We start from the raw sequence: 22,748 nt of genomic DNA, 5'->3' as shown, positions 1-22,748 counted from the left end.
GCCTGCCACTTCTGGGCTTAACAAGAACAGTACCTGTGTTCTTCCATTTCCTTACTATGTTCCTCACAGTGGAAACTGACTGGTTAAATCTCTGAGACAACTTTTTGTATCCTTCCCCTGAAAAGCTATGTTGAATAATCTTTGTTTTCAGATCATTTGAGAGTTGTTTTGAGGAGCCCATGATGCCACTCTTCATAGGAGAATCAAATAGGAGAACTACTTGCAAGTGGCCACCTTAAATACCTTTTCTCATGATTTGATACACCTGGCTATGAAGTTCAAAGCTCAATGAGGTTACAAAACCAATTTAGTGCTTCAGGAAGTCAGTAAAAAGTAGTAGGGGGGGTTCAAATCAAGAAAATGATAAGGGTGCCCATACTTTTGCACCGGTCAAATTTTGCTTAAATGCAGATTGCACATTTTCTGTTAGTACAATAAACCTCATTTGAATCCAGAAATATATCTGAGTCCATCAGTTATTAGATATATGAAACTGAAATAGCTGTTGCAAAAACCTAAATTGTTATAAAGAAAAAAGGTTAACATTAATAGGGGGTGCCCAAACTTTAACATATGACTGTATATATATATATATATATATATATATATATATATATATATATACACTCACTGGCCACTTTATTAGGTACACCTGTCCAACTGTGTGTTAAGACTTAATTTCTAATCAGCCAATCACATGGCGGCAACTCAGTGCATTTAGGCATGTAGACATGGTCAAGACAATCTCCTGCAGTTCAAACTGAGCATCAGTATGGGGAAGAAAGGTGATTTGAGTGCCTTTGAACGTGGCATGATTGTTGGTGCCAGAAGGGCTGGTCTGAGTATTTCAGAAACTGCTGATCTACTGGGATTTTCACGCACAACCATCTCTAGGGTTTACAGAGAATGGTCCGAAAAAGAAAAAAAATCCAGTGAGCGGCAGTTCTGTGGCCGGAAATGCCTTGTTGATGCCAGAGGTCAGAGGAGAATGGGCAGACTGGTTCGAGCTGATAGAAAGGCAACAGTGACTCAAATTGCCACCCGTTACAACCAAGGTAGGCAGAAGAGCATCTCTGAACGCACAGTGCGTCGAACTTTGAGGCAGATGGGCTACAGCAGCAGAAGACCACACCGGGTACCACTCCTCTCAGCTAAGAACAGGAAACTGAGGCTACAATTTGCACAAGCTCATCGAAATTGGACAGTAGAAGATTGGAAAAACGTTGCCTGGTCTGATGAGTCTCGATTTCTGCTGCGACATTCGGATGGTAGGGTCAGAATTTGGCGTAAACAACATGAAAGCATGGATCCATCCTGCCTTGTATCAACGGTTCAGGCTGGTGGTGGTGGTGTCATGGTGTGGGGAATTTTTTCTTGGCACTCTTTGGGCCCCTTGGTACCAATTGAGCATCGTTGCAACGCCACAGCCTACCTGAGTATTGTTGCTGACCATGTCCATCCCTTTATGACCACAATGTACCCAACATCTGATGGCTACTTTCAGCAGGATAATGCGCCATGTCATAAAGCTCGAATCATCTCAGATTGGTTTCTTGAACATGACAATGAGTTCACTGTACTCAAATGGCCTCCTCAGTCACCAGATCTCAATCCAATAGAGCATCTTTGGGATGTGGTGGAACGGGAGATTCGCATCAGGGATGTGCAGCCGACAAATCTGCGCCAACTGTGTGATGCCATCATGTCAATATGGTCCAAAATCTCTGAGGAATGCTTCCAGCACCTTGTTGAATCTCTGCCACGAAGAATTGAGGCAGTTCTGAAGGCAAAAGGGGGTCCAACCCGTTACTAGCATGGTGTACCTAATAAAGTGGCCAGTGAGTGTATATATATATATATAAATAAATCCCATGAGACACGCCCTTTGGGTGTCTGATGTCAAGGAAACGCTACTGGAAAACATTGGAAATATTGAACGCATGCGCATAAACAACGTTAGCTCATGGCAAAATGCATGCAAATGCAGCTTTTTTTGCCGTCATTCGTTAGATGATGCAGATAAAAAATGCTGCGTTTGCATGCGTTTGCGCATGCAAATGATACACTGCAGACTCAAACGCAAATGTGAACCTAGCCTAACTACAATAGCGGAGAGCAGTGGTGCTGCTAACCACTGAGCCACTAAAGGAAGAGCTTAATCGTGAGGATTGGGACAATCTCATAGTAACTGGGGTTACCGACCACAAATGGGGCATGTTTAAGGATACACTACAAAAATCCTGTAGAAAACTTATACCGTTTATAAATAAACCATACCCTTTCCACAAAGAAACCATTATGAATAAATAAGACAGTACAAACTTTAATAAGACAAAAACAAAGGGCATTCAAAATCCTCAAGGCCAAGAATACAGAAATAGCATTTCAGGAGTAGAAAGACCTAAGTAAGAAATGTAAAAAAGAAATCAAGCTAGCAAAGTTATCTACAGAAAAACAAACTGCCAGTGACATTAAAATAATCCACCAAAAAATGTATAAATGTATCAGTGTCAAAAAGGAAAAACAAAAAAGATGGTATCGGCCCCTTGAGGCTGTGTGCCCACGTTGCGTTTTTTTAAGCGTTTCCGCAGCGTTTGTGCCGGCTCAGACGCTGCAGAAACACTTAAAAGAAGCTTCAAATTAAATTGCATGCGTTTTTGGCTTTTTGTGCCAGTGCATGCGTTTTTAAACGCTCAGGAATCACTTAGCGGCTAAAAATGCAGCATGCTCATTAATTTCCGCATAGCTGAGCGTTTTTAGCCATTTCCAATGTTCCCAGAAAACGCGCGGAAAAAAATGCGTCAAAAACGCGCAAGAAACAGTTGGACCTACCACCACCATGTCAGCTTCCAGGCTCAAATCAAGAAGGGGTGCCTTATGTCCTAGTGGGGGATGAAGCCTTCCAATTGACCAGGCATGAAATGAGCCTATACCCGCGCAGAAACCTTGACCACGGGCGCAGGATTTTTAGTTTGCGCCTTTCACGTGCCCGAAGACTGGTGGAGTTTGCCTTCGGCATTCTTTGTGCCAAATGGCGTGTCCTCTAGTCTGTCATTCAGCTGAGTGAAGCCAACGTCAATGAGGTCATCAAAGCTTGTCTGGTCCTACATAACTTCACTAGACTGCATGATTGCCCCTCATCTGATGTGGCTGAAGGTGTGTTGGACAATGGGGATAGGCCTAGCCCACATGTGCTCCCTTTACGTCGTCCTCTCTCAGGAATCAAAGTACATGATGTGTTGACCTGATATTTTGTTTCACCTCAGGGTGCTACTACCTGGCAAGATCAGGCTGTATCTATGTTGTGATGTTCTTATGTGTGTGTATATAAATATGATTTTTTACTGTCCTATGATTTGTGTGTTCTGTTTATATGGCCTAAAGTTGTCTTACTTATTAGAATGCTTAAAATAATGAAAGAAGAGGCTCAAAGTTGCATTTTCACATTTTTTATAAATGCAAAAAATAACTTTTGATACTGTTTACCATATTTTTGTTATATGGCAGATATTGCCCTGCCCATTGGGGCTTTTCTGTTTTGCACATTATTATTTGGACACCCAAATAGGTAACAAGAAAGAAACATTTGCTAACGCAAAAACATAAACAACTTTTTTTTTTATAACTGCTGGTAGCTTGGCAGAGGTGATGGCGGGAAGCCTTCATCTCTTTGTTGGGGGTTGGGGTGCCCAGCTTGACCATCACTCTGTTGGGGTGGATGTTCTTGGCCCTGTGGTAATATATAACCATGGTCATGTAGCTGCGCGCCAAAGAGACCATAAGTATAATTGCGATTATACTCCTGTGGCTGATTGTAGCCACGTCCATCATACTCCCCAATATGACCATGTCGTCCAAACCCAGATTGGGGCCAGCCTCCAACACCGGGTTTGTACAAGTGGCCATATAGGGCAGGTTGGTTATAGGCTGCCATTTGGCCCTGTTGTGGCCAAGGTTGGTTTGGGGGGGAATGGGTGGAGGTGTAGGCACACGTGCAGGCAGAACTTCAGATCCTAATTGAGCATGCACATCTGGTTGTCGGGCAAGGCGGAGACGGTTACGGGGTGAGAGCTGCCACCTCTCAAGATAATCAAACAGCATCTATTAGGATCTGAATGGATCCTCGCACACGTAGCCTCACCTCACGGGGTAGGGGATAGAGGTACCGGGCCAGGCTTCGGGAATATACCTCTTCACCATCATCCTGGGCAGCCCTGGACAGGTAATTGAGGACACCTGTGTCTACATGCCTCCAGTATCAGAGGCAGTGTTGTCTCTTCTCCGTCTCCAATGGCGGCCTACGGCTGCAGGCTGAGGGGACCCCTCGAGATGGCCAGTAGGGCTGCTGCTGTTGCCGGGGTCTTCGACGATGCTGGGTGCTGGTGGCTCTGCTGGTTCTGGATCAGGTCCAGAACCTGATGCTGTATATATCAAACACTGGGCACACTCATAAAGTTGTGATGTGGGAAAATAATTTTAATACATACAGTAGCCACTAGTAACAAACGTTTCGGTCAACTTAGACCTACATCAGTGTATTAGGGTACAATGGAAGTTCATGTGAAATCTCACATATGGCATCACAGTAGAGGCTAGTATTGACCACCATTGCGGTCACTGACCTACAATACCTCTATTAAATCAAGCACTAAGATTACTAGCCTCTACTTTGATACCATATGTGAGATTTCACATGAACTTCCATTGTACCCTAGTATACTGATGTAGGTCTAAGTTGACCGAAACGTTTGTTACTAGTGGCTACAGTATAAACCAGACAGGCCTAAATGCATCTGCACTTGTGGCCTCTGTTCACACGGGATGCATTCTAGTTGGCACTGGGCAGCCCCCCTATATGGTGTTACTAAGTGGTTGTGAACCAGAAGCCCTGCATTCCCTGTGTGAACACTGCCACATGCGGATTATTTCTTCTGCACTGGAGTACCACACGGCCAATCCCTGATTGTAGGCTGGCTGTTTCATTTGGTATTTATGCACCTGTGCAGCTGCCATTTTACTTGGGTCTGCTGCACCTTGTATTAGTGCAGATGCATTTAGGCCTGTCTGGTTTGTATCTGAATTTTTTGGAGGATTTTTTCCTCTTTTTGAGGTTTTCATAGTGGCTACAGTATGTATTAAAATTATTTTCTCACATCCTTGTCCTGAGTACGCTGGTACCCCATATATGGGGGGGAACCATTGCTTGGGCACACGTAAGGGCTCGGAATGGAAGTAGTGACGTTTTGAAATGCAGACTTTGATGGAATGGTCTGCGGTCGTCGTTACGTTTGCAGAGCCCCTGATGTGCCTAAACAATAGAAACCCCCACACGTGACCCCATTTTGGAAACTAGACCCCCCAAGGAACTTATCTAGATGCCTGGTGAGCACTTTGAACCCCCAAGTGCTTCACAGAAGTTTATAACGCAGAGACGTGAAAATTTAGTAAAAAAAAAATTTTCCACAAAAATAATATTTTAGCCCCCAATTTTTTATTTTCCCAAGGGTACCAGGAGAAATTAGACCCCCAGGGTTGTTGTGCAATTTTTCCTGAGTACGCGGATACCCCATATGTTGGGGTAAACCACTGTTTGGGCACACGTCAGGGCTTGGAAGGGAGGAAGCACCGTTTGACTTTTTGAACGCAAAATTGGCTGGAATCAATGGTTGCACCATGTCGCGTCTGGAGACCCCCGTGATGTGCCTAAACAGTGGAAACCCTCAATTCTAACTTCAACCCTAACCCCAACACATCCCTAACCACAGCCCTAACCCCAACACATCCCTAACCCTAATCCCAACCCTAACCATAACCCTAACCCCAACACACCCCTAACCCTAATCCCATCCCTAACCATAACCCTAACCACAAGCCTAACCCTAATTCCAACCCTAACCCTAATTTTAACTCTAATTCTAATGCTAACCCTATTTCCAACCCTAACCCTATTTCCAACCCTAACCCTATTTCCTACCCTAACCCTATTTCCCACCCTAACCCTAACCCTCTTTCCAACCCTAACCCTCATTCCAACCCTAACCCTAACCCACTTTCCAACCCTAACCCTAACCCTAATGGAAATATAAAAATAATTTCTTTATTTTATTAGTTGATCCTGCCTATGGGGGTGATAATCGGGGGGGTTTATTTACTTTTCATTCTATTTTGATCACTGTGAGAGTTTCACAGTGATCAAAATGAATGAAAGGAAATTGCAGCAGGCGGGCGCACTGCGCATGCGCCCGCCATTTTCCAATATGGCGGCGCCCATGGTCCGGGACCGCGGGACACCGGGAGCCATAGTGGCACTCAGTGAGTACCGGGGGGCGATCGGAAGGCAGGGGAGTGGAGGGAAGGCGGGAGGGGGCAGATGATGACAGCGGCAGCACATTGCCGCTGTCATTCAGTGGCGGGTGGCAGATCGCCCCCGTTAACCGGTGGGGGGGTCGGATTGGTGTCACCAGCCATGTCCGATGCTACAGCAGTGTCGGACATGGCTGGATTGTAATATTTCATCAATTTTCATTGATGAAATATTACTATCGCTCTGATTGGCTGTTTCACTTTTAACAGCCAATCAGAGCGATCGTAGCCACGTGGGGGCGAAGCCACGCCCCCCGTGGTGAAATACAAAGCCCCTGTATCTGCGGGTCGGGTGACCTTTCCGTGACCTAGGTCACCCGACCCGCAGGGGGGCTTTGAAGTCATGACACAGAGTATGCGTCATTGGTCGGAATGGCACCGACTTTCATGACACATACGCTGTGTCACTGGTCGTGAAGGGGTTAAAATTCTTCCTTCAACGGATCCGTTAAAACACCGGTCCGGTGCCAAACGCTGTGTTCAGTTCAAGAACGGATCCGTTGTCCGCCATTTTAGCGGATTGTAACTGACGACAAAAACTGATGTGTGAAACAGGCCTTAGCGTATGACAGCTGCCAAAAATAAAAACCCGCTATAAATAGTAAATCAACCCCCCCCCGTTATCACCCCCTTAGTTAGGGAAAAATAATAAAATTTTACAAAATGTATTTATTTCCATTTTCCCGTTAGGGCTAGGGTTAGGGGTGTGTTGGGGTTAGGGTTGGAGTTAGAATTGGGCGGTTTCCACTGTTTAGGCACATAAGGTGCTCTCCAAACGCAGCATAGCGTCTGATCTCAATTCCAGCCAATTCTGTGTTGAAAAAGTCAAATGGTGCTCCTTCCCTTCCAAGCTCTGCCATGCACCCAAACAGTGTTTTACCCCCACATATGGGGTATCAGCCTACTCAGGACAAATTGCAGAACAACTTTTGGGGTCCAATTTCTCCTGTTACCCTTAGGAAAATAAAAAATTGGGGGCAAAAATATCATTTTTGTGGAAAAAAAATATGATTTTTTTATTTTCACACCTGGGGGTTATTAACTTCTGTGAAGCACTTTGGGGTTCAAAATGCTCACCACTCATCTAGATAAGTTCCTTGGGGGGTCTAGTTTCCAAAATGGGGTCACTTGTGGGGAGTTTCAACAGCTTAGGCACATCAGAGGCTCTCCAAACGCGACATGACACCTGCAGACCATTCCATCAAAATCTGCATTCCAAGACGTCACTACTTCCCTTCCAAGCCCCGACATGTGCCCATACAGTAGTTTTCTCCCACATATGGGGTATCAGTGTACTCAGGATAAATTGGACAACAACTTTTGGGGTACAATTTCTTGTGTTACCATTGGCAAAAAAAAAAATTGGGGACTAAAAGATCATGTTTGTGGAAAAAATATGATTTTTTTCATTTCATGCCTGGGCGTTATAAACTGCTGTGAAGCACTGGGGGGTTCAAAGTGCGCACCACACATCTAGATAAGTTCCTTGGGGGGTCTAGTTTCCAGAATGGGGTCACTTGGGGGGGGTTTCCACAGTTTAGGTACATCAGGGGCTCTTCAAAGGCAACATGACACCCGCAGACCATTCCATCAGAGTCTGCATTCCAAAACCTCACTACTTCCCTTCTGAGCCCCGACGTGTACCCATACAGTAGTTTTCTCCCACATATGGGGTACCGTGTACTCAGGACAAATTGGACAACAACTTTTGTGGTCCATTTTCTCCTGTTACCCTTGGCAAAATAAAAAAATTGGGGACTAAAAGATCATGTTTGCGGAAAAAATATGATTTTTTTATTTTCACGCCCGGGCGTTATAAACTTCTGTGAAGCACTGGGGGGTTCAAAGTGCTCACCACACATCTAGATAAGTTCCTTGGGGGGTCTAGTTTCCACTGTTTAGGCACATCAGGGGCTTTCCAAACATGACATGGCGTCCGATCTCAATTGCAGCCATAAAAGTCAAATGGCGCTGCTTCCCTTCCGTGCTCCGCCATGCACCCAAATAGTGGTTTACCCCCACATATAGGGTATCAGCGTACTCAGGACAAATTACACAATAACTTTTGGTGTCATGTTACCCTTGGAAAAATAAAAATTGAGGGTGAAAAGATCATTTTTGTGGAAAAAATATGATTTTTTAATTGTACGGCTATACGTTATAAACTTCTGTGAAGCCCTTGGGGGATCAAAGTTCTCACCACATATCTAGATAAGTTCCTTGGGGGATCTAGTTTCCAAAATGGAGTCACTTGTGGGGAGTTACCACTGTTTAGGCACATCAGGAGCTCTCCAAATGTGACATGGTGTCCGATCTCAATTCCAGCCTTTTGCACTGAAAAAGTCAAACGGCGCTCCTTCCTTTCTGAGCTCTGCCATGCGCCGAAACAGTGGTTCCCCCCCACATATCAGGTATCAGCGTACTCAGGACAAATTGCACAATAACTTTTGCAGTCCAATTTCTCCTGTTACCCTTGGTAAAATAAAAAAAATTGGACCTGAAATAATTTTTGTGTGAAAAAAAGTTAAATGATCTTATTTTTTTTTTTAAACATTCAAAAAATTCCTGTGATGTACCTGAAGGGTTAATAAATTTCTTGAATGTGGTTTTGAGCACCTTGAGGGGTGCAGTTTTTAGAATGGTATCACTTTTGGATATTTTCTATCATATAGACCCCCTCAAAGTCACTTCAAATGTGATGTGGTCCCTAAAAATAAAATGGTGTTGTAAAAATGAGAAATCGCTGGTCAAATTTTTAACAAATTTTAATATTGGTTCCAAAATTGTGCTGATGTAAAGTAAACATATGGGAAATGTTATTTATTAAGTTTTTTTGTGTGCCATATCTCTGTGATTTAAGGGCATAAAAGTTCAAAGTTGGAAAATACATGTAGATTATATTGCATTATATATATATTATATTGCATATATATATTGCTAAATAAATATAAAGCTTCACAGGAGCACAAAGATGGCAGCGGTGAGGCCTTCAGCAAGCGACACATCAGCACTCCATGATCCACCAGGACTGCACTGATTAAATGCCATCATAGATTGACAGCAGTATTCAGGCAGTTACAATGCATTGATAGGAAGCAGGTGCTGGCTGTACAACACAGCCGACATAAGCTTTCCCAAGCTACGTACACCTGCATCGTCCCAATGGCTTGGTATTATGTCCTTGAGAGGGAAAGTGTTAAACTATACGCAAGCATACCATGGTATAATCCAAACTTCCCAATAGCACCGCTATTTCCATCTATCCACTATGATATTAATCAGGGAACATTTGGCATTCAATTTATAATTAACTATCAGCAGTGAAAGATTTATCTTCATGGAGCCGTTGGGGCCGTGGCTGCATTTTTTCCTTAGTAATCACTCAGACGTCTGACTAATAGATCTGTATTTATGGATCTACATCATGTATTACTATGACAGAGGAGTCCGGGAAATCTGCAGGAAACTGCAATGCACATTCAGCTGAGCCATCTCAATAAAAGAAATAGACATTCTAATTACAATCAAGGGAAATGGACTCAACAACAGATTAAAGAGTAAAAATATCTGACACACAGACAGTTATTATAGTAGTCAGTGCCATCATGGAGAATAAAAGGTTGTCCACAAAGTTCAAGCAGTGAAATACATTTTCTGAATGAAAAATCTTTAAAAATCAGACCAATAATGTACTACTGTAATATAAAGCATAGCTCCCAACAGTCCCGGACTCAGCAAGACTTTCCCAATTTGAGGGCCTAGTCCCGCAACCCAGCACATCAAAGCTTTTGTTCTGGCTTCTATACTCCTCTCTCTTCTCACTGACATCTTCATCATTCCGTAGCTCCTCCTCATTGACGGGGCAGCTTTCTGAATAAATTAAGTTATATATTCAATGCTTCTCCCTCCTGTGTTTGGGTATCATCAGGACTCACACTCACATCTCTATGTTTGCAGGCTTTTGCTCTATCTAGGAGAAAAAGTCCAAAATTATGTAGATAGGAGAATTTTATCATCTTGACGTCTATTGCTTGTAGTGAACCCAGAAACAGGTTATTCATGTCCATAGAGATACATTGTGTTATAACAGTGTATTTCTATGTTCCCTGTATACTGTGGTGAAGGAACCGATTTTATTTGTTTCTATAAAAGTAGTAAAAATAATAATAAGTAATCACACAAAAATACCATTTTTTCTCTTGTGAGTCACCCCAGTATTTGAACCCACAACCGCAACATTACTGGCTGGAGCTTAGGCTACTGAGTCACAAGCTCTGGAGATGTAATAGGGAGAATTTTGTGTACTCAATCTTTATTGCAGGCTCTGACTCAACAGGCAGAATACATCTTTAGGCCTCATTCACAAGTCAGTATTTAGTCAGTATTTTTCATCAGTGTTTGTATGCCAAAACCAGGAATGTCTCCAAAACATAAAACAGGTGTCTGTCTTTCAATTATAGTTTGTCTCTGTAAGGTCCACTCCTGGTTTTGGAATACAAATACTGATAAACTGCTGATCAGAAATACTGATGTGTGAATGAGGTCTTAGAGGATATTTCACGGAATCACATCCACCTTGCTTGGAAATGTAGACCTTGTTCACATGTAGGATAAATACTGCTTATTTTCTGCTGTTTAAAATTTGCATTTCATTTGGAAATCAAGGTCCCAGAGTCTGAAGGAAGAGTGGAGAGGCCACAATCCGAGCTGCTTGAGGTCTAGTGTGAAGTTTCCACAATCAGTGATTATTTGGGGAGCCATGCCGTCTGCTGGTGTAGGTTCCCGGCGTTTTATCAAGACCAAAGTCAGTGCAGCCGTCTACCAGGAAATTTTAGAGCAAATCATGCTTCCCTCTGCCGACAAGCTTTTTGGAGATGGAAATTTCATTCTCCAGCAGGACTTGGCACCTGTCCACACTGCCAAAAGTACGATTACCTGGTTTAAAAACAACAGTATCACTGTGTTCAATTGGCCTGCAAACTCACCTGACCTTAACCCCATAGAGAATCTATGGGGTTTTGTCAAGAGGAAGATGAGAGACATTAGACCCAACAACGCAGACGAGCTGAAGGCTGCTATCAAAGCAACCTGGGCTTCCATTGCTGCTCAGCAGTGCCACAGGCTGATCGCCTCCATGCCACGTCGCATTGATGCAGTAATTAATGTAAAAGAAGCCCCGACCAAGTATTGAGTGCATTTACTGAACATACATTTCAGTAGGCCAACATTTCGGATTTTAAAATAATTTTGGGTTTTCATTGGCTGTAAGCCATAATCATCAACATTAACAGAAATATACACTTGAAATAGATCACTCTGTTTGTAATGACGCTATATAATATATGAGTTTCACTTTTTGTATTGAAGAACTGAAATACATTAACTTTTTGATGATATTTTAATTTTGTGAGAAGCACCTGTATGTGCAGCCTAAAAACACATGTAAAAACTACAGATACTTTTTTGAAAGGGAATTTGTCACCCTTTTTTTGGCCTTTCAGCTGCCGGCATAGACATTGGGGGCTTATCTACAGCATTCTGTAATGCTGTAGATAAGCCTCCGATGTAACCTGAAAGAGAAGATAAACACATTATATTATACTTACGGAGGTGGGCGGTCCGTCCCGCTCGGCGCCTCCCTTCTTCATGTGATGACGTCCTCTTCTCCCGTCCTGTAATGGCTCCGTCGCAAGCGCACTGCTCTTCCCTATTGAGGGCAGAGCAGAGTCCTGCAGTGCGCAGGCGTCAGGAGAGGTCTGGCTCCTGCGCACTGCAGAATTCTGCTCTGCCCTCAACAGGGCAGAGCAATGCGCCGGAGCCATTTCAGGATGGGAGAAGAGGACGTCATCGCATGAAGAAGGGAGGCGTCGGACTGGACTGCAACACCCATTGGACCGGACCGCCCACCTCGGTGAGTATAATATAACGTGTTTTTCTTCTCTTTCAGGTTACATCGGGGGCTTATCTCCAGCATTACAGAATGCTGTAGATAAGCCCCTGATGTCTATGCCGGCAGCTAATAGGGCAAAAAAAGGGTGACAGATTCCCTTTAAGTGCAGGTGTAGGTACAGCAGGTACGCGGGATCCAGTGACGAGACACGAGACGGATGCAAGTTTTGGTGGTGGCTTTTATATACTTTATATGGATGCCAACGGGGCTATCCTGAGCAACCGAACAAGATAACAACAATTGTCCTCGCAAACACAAGGAAACACGAGTAATGAGAACACGACTAACCCGGCGAAGGCCGGTCACTATAGGGCTGCGGTATGGCCGACTACGGGTCCTTAGTTACTATGCTGAGGATCTGGCAAAGGCTTCGGGCGTTCCTACGCCCAGGCAAGGCAGGGGCACAACAGGCCCTAGGAGAGTCCTTTGGCGGGGTAACCCTCCGCGGAGACAGCGGAATACTGCCTGTTAGCGGGAGGATGAAGGCCGCAGCTCCCGGGCAGGGACGAGCCGCAGTGATGCAGATTGGCGGCTGGTAGGCCACTAGCACAGCCTGGGGCTGTGCCGGGAGTCCCACAAATGGCAAGGGGCAGGCCCCAGCTGCGGGCTGGAGTGGGGCGGTGGCGGCTGTGGACAGCAACGGGCAGGCCGCAGCCGCGAGCTGGGATGAGGCGACCACGGGCGGCAGCGAGCAGGCTGCAGCCGCGGGCTGGAGTGAAGCGGCAATGGCCGCGGGAGGCAGCGGGCAGGCCGCAGCCGTGAGCTGGAGTGGAGCGGCAATGGCCGCGGGCGGCAGCGGACTGGCCACAGCCGCGGACTGGAATGAAGTGGAGTTCCTTGGTCGGCTGCTGGAGGCTCTTGCTCTCTGGCGCGCTTGAGGTTTCCTGCTCCTACTCTGCCGATCTGCTGACTCACCCTCTCTAGCGTCCTCCGCCCCTTTTATATTAGCTCCTCCCCCAACCATTCTGGAAGTCTCTGCCGTCCGTCCTCTAATTCTGTCCCCCAGAAACAGACCCCCTAGGAACCTTAGTGACGGTCCCCTTGGTTCCGGCCCGAACACGCGGTGGGGGCCTTTCCTCCTACACAGGATCAAAGTTTTTCTGTACTATAAAAAACTTTAAAAACACAGCTTCACATCTGCACCAGAAATGCGTGAAATAAGGGGAGTAAGATTGTTATTGTGTAATCTGGTGCAAATCCTGCACAAAAAACACAGTATTTTTGCAATTGCGTGAACATAGCCTTACAGACACAAAAAAGCCAGATGTCATGTAGCGAAGCTACATAAAGATCAGAAAGTTCTGGCGGCTCCAACTGTGAATGAAGGAGCAAAAATAACGTCAATCCACCCTTGACTAATCAAAAGCTGAGCCAGGAAAGTCAGAAGGTTAGAGATTTGTGGCCTCCGGTTCAGCTGCCAGGTAGCACTGACCTGTACTCCGGACCAGAGACCCCCATTAATCCATCCGCTCATATGTAGTCCTAACTGTCCCAGATACAGCAGACAGTCCTGGACTTGGGTCTACGTCCTGTATTCTAGGGCATCTGCTGAATGTTCCTCACTACCCCCACCCTTCTGACATCTCCTACTACCAGGGAAGAAATAAATGGTAAATGGGCATGGATTTGGGTGTGGCCAGTGGTGTGGCTGTGCATAATCATGAGCTGTCCCTCTTTCTGTTCTTCAAAAGTTGAGTGGCATCTATAAAAGTCTGGGCTTTGGAGTTCAGTGGGCGGTCCAAATCATTTATTGACATCACATTTCTACAGGAAAGCCTGTCAATCACTGACAAAACCGCCTACTGAACTCTTAACTCGCTCTTTCTGTCTAACAACCCTGATGCTGTGGTCACTATCGTCCGCAATTGGGAAAGCTCTGATCCCGACCATTATACCAATGTGTATGTGTGTACATATATATATTGTACTATATATTATATATATTATACTCAGTTGCGGTTGAGGTAGGTGTAAAAAAGCGACCGGGTTGTAATCTTGTCAGCACAATCCATACTCCAAAGCAACTTTAAACATAACAAATTTATTCTCTTCAGGATACAGCACATCCATAACACTTCTAGCACACTTGTCACAGTACCAGCAATGCATATTCTTCATCTTTCCCTAACTTCTTCTGCTTCACAGGATTAGGCCACAAAGATATAAAGGGATGAGGAGCCCGGTGAAAACTCCACTTGTATTTATCTCCCTGGAAACGACTTCAGCCCAGACACAGAAATAATATCTACTGGGTCGTCCACCCCCTTATGTTTATCCTGCCCGCGCACTTTCATGGTGGCCCACTCTACTTCTTCTGTACCCAAACGTCTTCTGTACCCAAACATCTTCTGTACCCAATCTTCTTCTGTAACTACTTCAATACGTTGCTGTGGGTACCGTGCTCTTAACACTTCCCTTCTTCCTTAATACTTACACTCTTCCCTTGGATGGCTGGGCTTCTACTTCAGAACGTTGCATGGTAGCTAAGCAGCTCAGACCAGAGGCCACCTGAGCTGCACCGAGGGGTCTGCCCCGACTGACTATAACAAGGAAATTTGTCAAATTATTCCCCAGCTATCCCTCCTAGAATTAATGTCTAAGTGTCCTACAACTAACCTTCCTATGCAGTGTACTCAGTACCCACATTTAGTGGCCCTTTTCCTAACTGCACTGTCCCTAGCTTACATATAGTACAAAAATACGAAAATACGGCACAATTAAACATATAGCAATTATATACACAACTCATACAAATATGGCAATTATGTTATAGAATCATAGAATCATAGAATCATAGAATTGTAGAGTTGGAAGGGACCTCCTGGGCCATCTGGTCCAACCCCCTGCTCAAAGCAGGATTCGCTAAATCATCCCAGTCAGATGTCTGTCCAGCCTCTGTTTGAAGACTTCCATTGAAGGAGAACTCACCACTTCTCGTGGCAGCCTGTTCCACTCATTGATCACTCTAACTGTCAAAAAGTTTTTTCTAATATCTAATCTGTGTCTCCTCCCATTCAGTTTCATCCCATTGCTTCTAGTCTTTCCTTGTGCAAATGAGAATAAAGTTGATCCTTCTACAATGTGACAGCCCTTTAGATATTTGTAGACAGCTATTAAGTCTCCTCTCAGTCTTCTCATTTGCAAACTAAACATTCCCAAATCCTGCAACCTTTCCTTATAAGACAGGGTTTGCAGACCGGTCACCATTCTGGTCGCTCTTTTCTGAACTTGCTCCAGTTTGTTGATGTCTTTTTTAAAATGTGGTGCCCAAAACTGGACACAATATTCCAGATGAGGTCTGACCAAAGAGGAGTAGAGGGAAATAATGACTTCACGTGATCTAGACTGTATGCTTCTGTTAATACATCCTAGAATTGCATTTGCCTTTTTTGCTGCTGCATCACACTGTTGACTCATATTCAGTTTGTGATCTACTAGTATACCCAAGTCTTTTTCACATGTGCTGTCACTTAGCCCTATTCCTCCCATTCTGTATATGCTTTTTTCATTTTTATTGCCCAGATGTAGTACTTTGCATTTCTCCCTGTTAAAAACCATTTTGTTAGTTGCTGCCCACTTCTCCAGTTTATTTATATCTTTTTGAATCCTCTCTCTCTCTTCTCTAGTATTAGCTATCCCTCCTAGCTTTGTATCATCAGCAAATTTAATCAGTTTACCCTCAATTCCTTCATCTAAATCGTTGATAAAGATGTTGAACAATACAGGGCCCAGGACAGAGCCCTGTGGTACCCCACTTGAGACATTCTTCCAACTGGATGTGCAGCCATTTACGACCACTCTTTGGGTCCGATCACTAAGCCAGTTATGAATCCACCTAACAGTTGCCTTGTCCATTCCATACTTAGTCATTTTTTCAATAAGGATTGTATGAGATACTTTGTCAAATGCTTTGCTGAAGTCAAGATATACTATATCTACAGCATTTCCTTGATCCACCCAATCAGTGATTCCGTCATAGCAGGAAATTAAGTTAGTCTGACATGACTTATTAGTTACAAACCCATGCTGACTCTGTTTAATCACTTCATTCTTATCCAGGTACTGACATACATGTTGTTTAATAATTTGTTCAAAGATCTTTCCTGGTATAGAAGTCAGACTCACCGGCCTATAGTTGCCTGGGTCCACCTTCTTCCCCTTTTTGAAGATAGGAACAACATTTGCTCTTCTCCAGTCTTCTGGCACTTCTCCTGTTCTCCAAGAATTTTCAAAGATTATGGAGAGGGGTTCAAAAATTTCTTCTGCTATCTCCTTCAGTACTCTGGGGTGTAATTCATCTGGACCTGGAGACTTGAATTCATTCATGTTCATGTAAACAGTAGCATCAACATTTAAAGGGGCTAAGCCCTGACCCCCTTACATAGGCACAGGAAGCACTATTGATTAAATGTCTGAGCACGTTTATTAAAACGGCATGAACTGCTCTGGACAGGAAAAAAACAAATGAACAGCCTTTTCTGGCACAAAGTACGGTAACAGAAAAATAACCAGTCTATATAGTAATGCTGGTCCGCCCGCTCAGGTCAGTTTCTTCAGCAACACACACATGGAGGTCTCCACACCTCCTGCCACAGACATTGAATGAGGTAACTAGCCTTCATTTTATAAGCCAATGAACACCCCTGGGGTGGGGATATGTGAGTGGTCATTCCCACCCATCTTTTATGACCGCTTGTTAGTCTGTGCACCCACGTAAGCAGTTTTTTCGCATTTTTTAAGCGTTTTTCCCAGCAAAGACGCTTCAAAAACGCATACAAGAAGCATCCTATTCTTTTTAATGAATTCCACAACTTTTGTCCACATGATGCGTTTTTTTAGTGAAAAAAACGCAACGCAGAAAAAAACGCAGCATGTTCATTAACGTTGCGGAAAAAACGCATTTGCAACTATACTCTATGAGCATGTGGATGGTCTGTAAAAAAAGGCAAAAAAAACCGCGAAAAAAATGCGCAAAAACGCATGTTTTTCCTGGAAAGGAGTCTGTTTTTTCTGCATACGTGGGTACATAGCCTAAAACCCGGCCCTATAATTGCCACATAACCCTCAGCACTATATATGCTGGAGCATGCTTCTGAGTTCACATCACCACAGCTATTAACCGTGATGACACATGTTTCCCCTCAAGGACTTGTACGGTGGCATATTATATATATGTATATATATATATATATAACTTGTGATAAAACACTCCGGGATCGCCTTTTCTGGGGTCAAGGTGACATTGGTTTTGCATAAAACTCAGGTGCACATTCGGACATAACTGACGCTGGGTCCGGTTTATTTTAGGTGAAAGCAAAACATAAAACAAATCCTTGCCTGTCCGGCACTAACTAAACAGTGGTCGATAGTCGGGTCGGTATTCCAAAACAGATACTTACCGATCAGGGGACTTCCTTCATGTCAGGGGTAATGAGGGAGCTCTGCAGGTTGCTACAAATCGAACCGTTACGCACGTCCGTGCATCACCCTCAAATAGACGGGCTGGTCGAACAGTTCAATAAAACTTTGAAGCAGATGCTGAGAAAGGCGATAGACAAGGATGGGAAAAACTGGGATTATGTACTTCCATATTTTCTTTTTGCCATCAGGCAAGTGCCCCAGTCTTCCACTGGGTTCTCGCCTTTCGAGTTATTGTACGCCCGACGTCCCCGCGGACTGTTAGACGTCGCAAAAGAAACCTGGTAGGGTCAGGTCACTCCATTTAAAACGGTGATAGATCATGTAACACAAATGCAGGACCATATTGCAGCCATTATGCCCATCATCAAGGAGCACATGATGCAGGCTCAGGGAGCCCAGAAAAGAATCTATGACAGGGGCGCCAAGGTCCGTACGTTTGCACCCGGAGATAGGGTGTTGATCCTGGTCCCCACGGCTGACAGTAAGTTCCTGGCAAAGTGGCAGGGCCCCTTTGAGATTAAGGAAAGAGTTGGTGAAGTAAACTACAAAGTGTATCAGGCAGGTAAAAGGAAACCTGAACAGATCTATCATGTGAATCTGATAAAACCCTGGAAAGATCGGTCTGCCTTATCAGCGGATCTGGCCCGGCCCGTCTGCTCGCACACCGTACCGGCGGTACGGATTGCAGAGACTCTCTCGGAGTGGCAAAAGACTGAGGTCAGGCAGTTTCTACTTCATAACCAACAGTTTTTCTCGGAAAAACCCGGGCAGACTAGGCTAATGAAACATGATATCATAACGGAACCTGGGGTCACTGTCCAAAAAGCAGATGCAAGCCTTTCTGGGGATCGCCGGCTATTATCGCCGGTTCATCCCCAATTTTGCGGCCATCGCTACCCCCCTGACGGATCTTACCAAAGGGAAAGATTCCGTCATGGTTAAATGGAATTTAGCGGCTGAAGAAGCCTTCCATAGCCTAAAACGAGCACTTTACTCTCAACCCGTTCTGGTGACTCCAGATTTCCACAGCGAGTTTGTGGTACAAACTGATGCCTCTGAGACCGGTATCGGGGCCGTGTTGTCACAAGCGAGGGACGGAGTGGAACACCCGGTCCTCTATCTCAGCAGGAAGCTGAATAAGCATGAGCAAAAGTATGCGGTAGTGGAAAAAGAGTGCCTAGCCATTAAGTGGGCTATAGAGTCCCTCAAATATTACCTGGTGGGCAGAAAGTTCAGGCTGATCACTGACCATGCCCCTCTCAAGTGGATGCACTTGCACAAGGAACGGAATAGCCGAGTGACCCGGTGGTTCCTTGCCCTGCAGGCCTACACTTTTATGGTGGCGCACAATCCAGGGGTGCAGATGGGGAGTGCAGATGCCCTGTCCCGAGTGCACTGTTTGGCGGGTGTCATTGCTCGACCGGAGTGGTCTAAGCAGAAGGTGGGGATATGTGAGAAGCATGGGGGAATCGTGGATGAGGGCAGGTATATCTCACCCAGATACCTTTCCTATGTGCAGGGGCTGGCTGGCACTTTTCAGCCTGGGGGGCAATCACAAGGCAGTGGCCCTCGAATTGTGGTGGCCCACCTCTGCCCTGCTTATCTCTGGCCGCTGCATTAAAGCAGCAGCAATGACAAGCTTTAAAGACAGGCTGGTACATAGATATGCGAACAGAACAAAGCTTGCTGCATAGATATGGGAGTAGAACCAAGCTTACTGCCTACATAGATACAGTAACAGAAGCAAGCTAACTACATAGACACAAGAACGGAGCCAAGAATACTACTTAGATAAGGGAACTGAAACAAGCTTACTACAGCGATAAGGGAGCAGAGCCAAGCTTACTACAGAGATATGGGAGCAGAACCGAGCATACTACAGAGATAAGCGAGTAGAACTGAGCTTACTACAGAGCTATGGGAGCAGATCCGAGCTTACTAGAGAGATATGGGAGCAGAAATGAGCTTACTACAGAGATATGGGAGCAGAACAGAGTTTACTACAGAGATATGGGAGCAGAACAGAGCTTACTCCAGAGATATGGGAGCTGAACCGAGATTACTAAGTCTACTACATAAATACGGGAACAATACCAAGCTTATGGCATACATATGGTACCAGAATCTAGATTACTACATCGATACAGTACCAGAACCAAGCTTACTGCTTGGTCCATTCTCCTACTGCGAGCCCTAGGTCCTTGCTTGACATATCTTTTGCCATGATGCAGGTATGGCCATTGTAGGAATGTCTTGCAAACTAGTAAATCTGCCTTCAACGAATGAGTGAGCCTAATTCTATAAAAAGGGAGAAGCCAGTGCTGCCTATGGTCAGAACGCAATACACAAAGTGCATATGCACATATTGATTTCTAACTGTACTTTAAAATGAGACATTTAGCAAACAATTGATCAAATCTTTGAGCCACCCCGCCACACCAAGGCATTCTCATATGGGGCAGTCCTACTCTATGTTTTTTATATTTGCTGTGCCATTACGGCCTCCTAAATGTATTAAAAGCAAGACTATACTAAATGCAAAATGTACCTGAAACGTTTCTGAATTACTCCCATGGTGCAAGAAAGGGCGAGCGCAGATAAAGGCTGACCAGGTCCAGACATGGACATTTCAGATCTAACCTCCACACTGCCAAACCAGCAACCACAGATGAAGGGTGAAACAGGCCCAGACACAGGTGCATAATTAAATAGAGCCTGGGGCAGGGTAGGGCTGCTGTATGTGTGTACAGCAGCCTAGATCAATCACAATAAAGACAGAAAGAATGGCGTGCATAACTCAGTGTGCATGGCAAACAGTGGTGGTCAGCCACAAACCAATATCAAATAAAAAAGGGGAGAAACCAGTGCTGCCTATGGTCAGAACGCAATACATAAAGTGCATATGCACATATTGATTTCTAACTGTACTTTAAAATGAGACATTTAGCAAACAATTGATCAGTTCTTTGAGCCACCCTGCCATGCCAAGGCATTCTCATATGGTGCAGTCCTACGCTATTTTTTTTATATTCGCTGTGCAATTTACTAAATGTATTAAAAGCAAGACTATATTAAATGTAAAATGTACCTGAAACGTTTCTGAATCACTCCCATGGCGCCAGAAAGGTTGAGCGCAGATAACGGTTGACCAGGTCCGGACATGGACATTTCAGATCTAACCTCCACAATGATGGGGGTGAGGGGAGGCAATGATGCAGGTGATGAAATGGGCAATGATGGGTTTGGGGGAGGCAATGATGGAGGTGTTGAACTGGGCAATGATGGGGGTGGTGTGGGAGAAAGTAATGATGGTTGTGGTGTAAAGGACAATGATATCAGGGCATAATATAAGGTAATAAAAGAATAAACAATAAATGTCTCAGCCACAGCGCTAGCGCTATAGTCTACTCAGCTGCAAAATATTAGGATAATACCACGAAATTCCTCCAGATAAATAAATGATTAAAAATTTTAATATTTGCGCTCAGAGATAGACCTTTAAATACACTGAACTCACTCTTCAAAAAAAGAAGTAGAAGACTAAATGGACAACCTAAGTTGCAACCTCCAAGTAGCGATGAGGGTCAGGCACCGCCTACTTGACTCTTTAAGAAGGACTAATAATAAAAAAGGAAAAAAAGATTTTACACTTCAGATTATGCCACATGTACATCGTTCACCATGGGACTAAGAAGAAAAAATTGTCTATAGAAAGAGGAAAAAATTACCTTGAGGTTTCTTTGAGCTGATAGTGCTTAGCGATCCAGGTCCTGTGTATAAGAGGTCCAGATGAAACGACAACGATGATATTGATAAAATCCAAAGTGCTGGCACCATGTGAGGAGAAGGGTTTTGATGCTGTCAATTGCGGACGCTTGTCCCGGCCGGAGACATTCGTCCTCTCTGCAGTGCGTGCTCCTAGGCTTGAAGCGGTAGCGGCGCACGCCGAGAAAAGCTAACAAGGTCCGCAGGACCTTGTGTGACGTCACAGTCACGTGATCACTCACGTGACTAGCTATGGAGAGCGGTGAAGCTCAAAAACATCCGACGCGTTTCTGAATCAGCGGATTCCTTCCTCAGGGATTCCCTGAGGAAGGAATCCGCTGATTCAGAAACGCGTCGGATGTTTTTGAGCTTCACCGCTCTCCATAGCTAGTCACGTGAGTGATCACGTGACTGTGACGTCACACAAGGTCCTGCGGACCTTGTTAGCTTTTCTCGGCGTGCGCCGCTACCGCTTCAAGCCTAGGAGCACGCACTGCAGAGAGGACGCATGTCTCCGGCCGGGACAAGCGTCCGCAATTGACAGCATCAAAACCCTTCTCCTCACATGGTGCCAGCACTTTGGATTTTATCAATATCATCGTTGTCGTTTCATCTGGACCTCTTATACACAGGACCTGGATCGCTAAGCACTATCAGCTCAAAGAAACCTCAAGGTAATTTTTTCCTCTTTCTATAGACAATTTTTTCTTCTTAGTCCCATGGTGAACGATGTACATGTGGCATAATCTGAAGTGTAAAATCTTTTTTTCCTTTTTTATTATTAGTCCTTCTTAAAGAGTCAAGTAGGCGGTGCCTGACCCTCATCGCTACTTGGAGGTTGCAACTTAGGTTGTCCATTTAGTCTTCTACTTCTTTTTTTGAAGAGTGAGTTCAGTGTATTTAAAGGTCTATCTCTGAGCGCAAATATTAAAATTTTTAATCATAATATAAGGTAGTATAGGTCTTAATTATGTAGCAGAGGTTGGGGTAGCCCCCTCATAGAATATAATGTAGCCTCCCTCATAAAATATAATGTAGCCCCTCAAAGAATACATTGTAGCCTCCCTCATAGAATAATGTAACCCCCCTCATAGAATATAATGCAGCCCCCTCTCTTAGAATATAATGCGGCCCCCTCTCATAGAATAGAATACAGCCCACCTCATAGAATATACTGCAGCACCCCACAAAACATAATGCACCCCCATCATAAGGTATAATGTAGTCCCCACCATAGAATGTAGTGCAG

At 44.6% G+C, this 22,748-nt stretch overlaps 1 protein-coding gene across 2 annotated transcripts in view; it reads right to left on the bottom strand.

Moving 5' to 3' along the window:
- Nucleotides 1–22,748, bottom strand: part of LOC141098015 (potassium channel, subfamily K, member 16-like) — a 126,865-nt gene that overhangs the window by 35,371 nt on the left and 68,746 nt on the right. The gene's annotated exons all lie outside the window — the stretch shown is intronic.

Source organism: Dendrobates tinctorius, unplaced genomic scaffold, assembly GCF_039654945.1.
Source record: "Dendrobates tinctorius isolate UK_male_01 unplaced genomic scaffold, ASM3965494v1 ptg000010l, whole genome shotgun sequence".
In the NCBI taxonomy this organism is placed as follows: Eukaryota; Metazoa; Chordata; class Amphibia; order Anura; family Dendrobatidae; genus Dendrobates; species Dendrobates tinctorius.
The sequence above is the reverse complement of the archived record's forward strand: the minus strand, read 5'-3'. Positions and strand labels throughout refer to the sequence as shown.